Raw genomic sequence first — 6,000 nt, forward strand, 5'->3', positions numbered from 1 at the left:
GACTTCTCAAGGAATACATGGATATATTTCCTTAAGAAGAAATTTGAATTCTTTGACAGGTTTAAAGAATTTAAGGCTTTGGTGGAAAATGAGATAGAGAAGATGATAAAGGTGTTGAGGACAGATAAAGATGGAGAGTTTTGTAGTAAGGAATTTGAAGATTTTTGTAAGAAGTGTGGTATAGTATGGCAGAAGACTACTCCATAAAAACCTAAGCAAAATGGAGTTGCAGAAAGAATGAACAAGATGTTGATGGAAAGGGCAAGAAGCATGCTCAGTGGTGCCAGGTTAGGACAGGAATTATGGGCAGAGACGGTGGAGACAACATGTTACCTCGTCAATAGATCACCTTCATCAGCGCTAGAGGATAAGACTCCACAAGAGGTATGGACTAGTAAGAAACCTTCTCTTTCACATCTGAGGGTATTTGGATGTGATGCATATGTACATGTTCCAAAGGAGAAAAGAACCAAGTTGGATAGTAAATCTAAAAAGTGCATCTTTATTGGGTATAAGGATGGTTTAAAGGGTTATAAGCTTTGGAACCCAGTAACAAGGAAGGTTGTGTACAACCGAGATGTGGTGTTCAGAGAGGTGAAATATATTATTAAACATGAAGTCCAATGAAAGGAACCTGAGAAGATAGAGTTTGAGTTAAAGGAGGAAGAATCATAGTCTACAACAGAAGAGGAATCAAAAGATGAAGAGCCACAAACTCCAGATGTGAGAAGATCAGTTCGAGAAAGAAGGCATCCCGAAATGTATATTCCATCTGCTTTCTGTTCAAATTTTGCTTTATCTATTACTGATGATGATCCCAGAACTATGAAGGAAGCAGTAGATTTAGAGGATAGAAAACTCTGGAAAGAGGCCATGGTTGATGAAATCACATCTTTGCACAAAAATGAGGCATGGGATCTGGTGGAGTTGCCGGTTGGATGGAAACCCATTGGCAACAAATGGGTGTTCAAGAAGAAGACAAATGCATAAGGAAAGGTGGAGAAATATAAAGCTTGGTTGGTAGAAAAAGGTTATTCCCAGGTGTCGGGAATTGATTTTGGTGATATTTTTTCTCCTGTTGCCAAGGTAGCTTCTATTATATTACTTTTATCTGTTGCTGCTGCTTTTTATTTTGAGGTAGAACAGATGGATGTGAAGACAACATTTCTTCATGGGGATCTAGAAGAGGAGATCTACATGAAGCAACCTTGAGGCTTTGCGGTGAAGGGTCAGAAAGAATGGGTATGCAAGTTAAAGAAGTATTTGTATGGGTTAAAACAGTCACCAAGGATGTGGTATGAGAAATTTGATACATTTATATTGGGACTGGCTTCACCAGAAGCAAAGAAGATTACTGTGTGTATTTTAAATTAATCGGTGACCGTGTTATTTATCCAGTCTTGTATGTGGATGATATGTTGCTAGTTGGAAATGACAAAGAAATTATCTAGGATTTGAAGACCCAATTGTCCTCCAAATTCAACATAAAATATCTTAGTGCTGAAAACCATATTTTGGGCATGGAAATTAAAAGAGATTGGGCAAAGAGGAAGCTTTAGTTAAAACAGAGGAAGTATGTTGAGACAATACTACAAAGGTTTAATATGTAGGATAGTAAACCGGTGAAGGTTCCTATTCTTGTAGGTGTGAAGTTATCTGTTGAACAGTGTGATAAGACATAAGAAGAGGAAGAGGACATGTCCCGTCTTCCATATCTAAGTGCAGTCGGTAACCTGATGTATGCAATGTTCTATAATAGACCAAACATTTCACATGCAGTGGGAGTATTGAGCAGGTTTATGTCAAAACCAGGAAAGGAACATTGGACAACAGTGAAGCAGGTTTTTAGGTATTTGCGTGGCACTAGTGATTATGGTTTGTGCTACCAAGGAAGACCAGGATTAGACAGAGTTTTGGATATCCATGGCTTTGTTGATGTACACTGGGCTGGAGATCTAGATCAGAGAAGATCTACAAGTGGTTATGTGTTTAACCCATTTGGAGGTGCAATTAGCTGGATGAGTAAGAAACAATCTGTAGTGAGATTATCAAATACAGAGGTAGAATACATGGTAGCCACTCATGCAAGCAATGAAGTAGTTTGATTGGAGAGATTGTGTTCGAGTATGGGGTTAGTATAGGGAGCTATAAGGATAGACTGTGACAGCCAAAGTGCAATATTCTTGGCAAAGAACCCTGCTTATCATTCAAAGACAAAGCACATTGATGTTCAGTATCACTTTGTGAGGGATATGATAGAAGACAAAAAGGTGTTGCTGGTAAAGGTGGAGACTTTGAAGAATACTGCAGATGCATTGACAAAATCTATGAGCTCTAAGAGTTTCTCTTGGTGTAGAGAAAAAATGGGCGTTGCAAGGATGGATAAATGACTAAGCTCTCTTGTGGCCCCCTGAGGAAAGAAAACAATAAGTGGGAGAATGTTGGGTTGTGTTATATTCTTTCACCACTACCAAACATAGTTAACCAAGGGGCTAGAGGGGGGGCGGAGCCCCCCTTCGTTGCGCTGATTGTGCAGCGAGGGGGTGGTAGCCCTCCTTGTCCAGGGGATTTGAGGGGGGTAGGTAGCCTCCCTCTATGGGGTTTGGGGCAGCGCCCCAGGGAATTTTTTTTTTTTGGACTCTATATTAGGTTGGACGAACCTACCTATGGTTTTGTGCATGGCTTTCCGCACATGGTTGTTGGCATTATGATTCAAGTGTTGTCCTTGATGGCAACTCACTCAGAGGTTGGTACAGATGCTCAGAAGTTGGTACAGGAGATGGCAACTTAATCAGAAGACAGATCCTAGTACAGCTTGCCAAGGAAGTTCATACACGCAGGTTTGTTAAGACCAAGTCGCGTGTACACGCAGGTTGGCTTCAGAAAAAGCGCGTGTATGTGGAAAAGTACCTTTGGTCCATGGCGATTAGTCCTTGGAAGTTGTGCCTATGGTTTCGGACCATTATGTCTCGACGGACGTGTTGATCCCTAGTTTCGAGGTTGATGGTATTGTGTTTCTATGGTTTTGGCTCTTGGTATTGAACAAGGCCTAAGGCTATATAAGGAGAAGATCACTAGGCAAAGGTGAATGGATTGTGTGTGTCTGACGCAGTGAGAAGATCTGGTATTGCTGGTTATCTGTTCGGGACGCTTGGCAAGGGTCGGATCTGACAGCAAAGGCAGAAGTAATCATTTCTAGATCTGCACGCGGGTTGCCTTTGGAGAAAGCTCGTATACACGCGGTTTTGGTACAGTGAAGTAGCGTATGCATGATAAGTGTTAATATTTCAGGTTGCTGTTGATTCTGGTGGTTGTTGCAGAGTTCTAGATTCTGGTTTGGGTTCTGTGTTCTTGATGACAGGGTTTCAGTGATTCGGTATTGGGTTGTTTAATGAATTATGATGCAAGTATAAGTTGATGATTGTATTGCGGTAATGTTTGCTTTGTACTCTTGGATCCAGTATGAAAATGTATGAAACGTGGTCCCTGAAGGTTGTAGGGTCAGCACCTACGTACTAGTAAATGGATCAGCTAGTACAAGAGCTGAGGGGGTTGTAGCTCCCTTCCAAAAGTAGTTGGAAAACGAGAGAGGGTTGTAGCCCTCTGCAGGTTGTAGCCTGCGTGCTGGTAAAGGACTGCACCAGTACATTGTAAAAGAAGTTTCTCATTAAAGAAGAAAGAGACAAATTGCAGCAGGTGGTTTTCACCCACATTGGGTTTCCACCTTATATCATGGTGTTCATGTGTGTGGCTTTTGTGTGATGATCTATTCTGTTATACTGCATCTGTTTACTGTTAATATGCTTAATAATATCCTGATGCATTTACTGAAGATAAGATTAACTGAATCATAAGATCTCTGCATATACGCTAGTTGCTTTAGACACAGTCGCGTGTACACGCGGGTTCACTTAACTGAAGTCGCGTATATGTTTCTGAGTATGAAATTGAAAAGTTTTATCTGATCTGATAATACTGATTCACCCCCCCCCTCTCAGTATTATTTCCAACAATTGGTATCAGAGCAGGTCCTTCAAAGAAAGCTTGATCGCTTGAAGGAAAAGATCCATCAAATGGCTAATCCAGAAAGAGAGGCACACATCAGGCCACCAGTCTTTGACGGGAACAATTTTACTCACTGGAAGATAAGAACCACTGCATATCTACAGTCGCTTGGAGCAGAAGTTTGGGGAATCGTAGAAGGAGGATACAAATTCCCATCAGCAACTCCTACAGATCCAGCAGAGAAAAAGCAATATGAGCTCAATGCCAAAGTAGTTACTGTCCTATTGAGTACTTTGACTCAATCAGAATTTATGAAGATCATGCATCTCAAATCAGCTAAGGAAATATGGGACAAAATCGTTACAAGCTACGAAGGAGATGATCAGGTAAAAATAGCAAAGCTTCAAACTCTCAGAATCCGATATGAAACTCTTAAGATGCGAAGTAATGAAAGCGTAGCTAATTATTTCCTGCGTATGGATGAGATTGTGAATTGTATGAGGGATCTGGGTGAAGAATTTGAGGAAGTTGTCTTAGTTCAAAAGGTTTTGAGATCTCTGTCTACTAAATTTGATTCTAAAGTATCTGCCATAGAAGAAAAGGAGAATGTGCGGAAAATTACCATGTCACAGCTTCACGGGATCTTAACTGCTTTTGAAATGCGACAAGAGGTACCACCAGAGGCCGCATTCGAAGTGTCAGAGGAAGAAGATGAGGTAAATTTTGTCAAGAATCTTGAACGGGGATCTGGACGGTTCAAAGATAAGCTACCTTTCAAATGTTTTCTATGTGGTAGAGTTGGTCACTATGCTGCTAGATGTCCTCATAACAAAGAAAAGATATATGAAGAAGATGGTAGAAGCTATTATACCCATATTAAAAGCTCATTAAATGATAGTGAGGATATTAGAAGTCTCATGGCACATAAGAAGAAGAATGCTTCATCCAATAATAGCGAGGATATTAAAAGTCTCATGGCACATGAAGAGACGAATGCAAAAACTGAAGAAGTTGCCAAACTAAAAGAACTATTGGAGACAGAAACCAGGGTAAGGGAGAAATTGCAGGATATAGCAAAAGATCATAGCACAACTATTCAGAGACTTGAATCAAAGATCCTCTCTCTAAAAGAAGATCTTGAAGATCAAGAACATGAAGTGATCAAACTAAAGCGACAAATGGAAGAAGGGAGAAAAGTTGAAGAAGACCTAAGGAAGAAGTATCTGAAAAAGGAAGAACAACATCAAGTTGAGGTAAATATCTTGAAAGGTAAACTAGAAGAAAAGGATAAGCTTTTACGATTTCAAGATAGTTCTAAAGTCTTGGATGATATTCTTAATAGTCAAAGATCTCTTGCTATCAAGACTGGTCTTGGTTTTCATGAATATGTTGAAGGTGAATCTAGTTCACAAGGTGAGACAAGAAACTCTAATGAGAAATCTGAAATGCTCAAGGAACAACCAAGGAAAGAAATTCCTCAAGGAAGATCCTTTACTCCTAACTATGGACGTGATAGACGATTATTTCCTCCGCTGAATAATGTTGAATGTTATGTATGTCATAATCTTGGACATGTTGCAGCCAGATGCAGAAGTAGAATGGTTCAAGAAAGATCATCGCATCCCAGGTACTTCAGAGGGTATTGCTTTGCCTGCAATGCATATGGACACAAAGCAATTGATTGTGATAGAAGGAACATGAAAAATATAAGGTGCTATACATGCAACAACTATGGGCATAAAGCAAGGGAATGCAGGAGCAGATTTCAAAATTCAAGACAAAAGGACCATACATCATCACAGTTGCACGAATTGAAGAAGACAGAGACAGAAAGGTGTGGGATAACTCAGTCAGCTGACATAACAGACACAGGGGAATCTGAAAGTGAAATTCAGTATTCCATCATGCATACGCTTATATAATGAAGACAAGTCGCGTATATACGCGAGTTACAGGCTGCAAAGTCGCGTATATGGAGAAAGGGCAGCAGAACAG

Source organism: Pinus tabuliformis, chromosome 1_1, assembly GCF_031772625.1.
Source record: "Pinus tabuliformis cultivar Carrire ecotype Pingquan chromosome 1_1, CPIR1, whole genome shotgun sequence".
In the NCBI taxonomy this organism is placed as follows: domain Eukaryota; kingdom Viridiplantae; phylum Streptophyta; class Pinopsida; order Pinales; family Pinaceae; genus Pinus; species Pinus tabuliformis.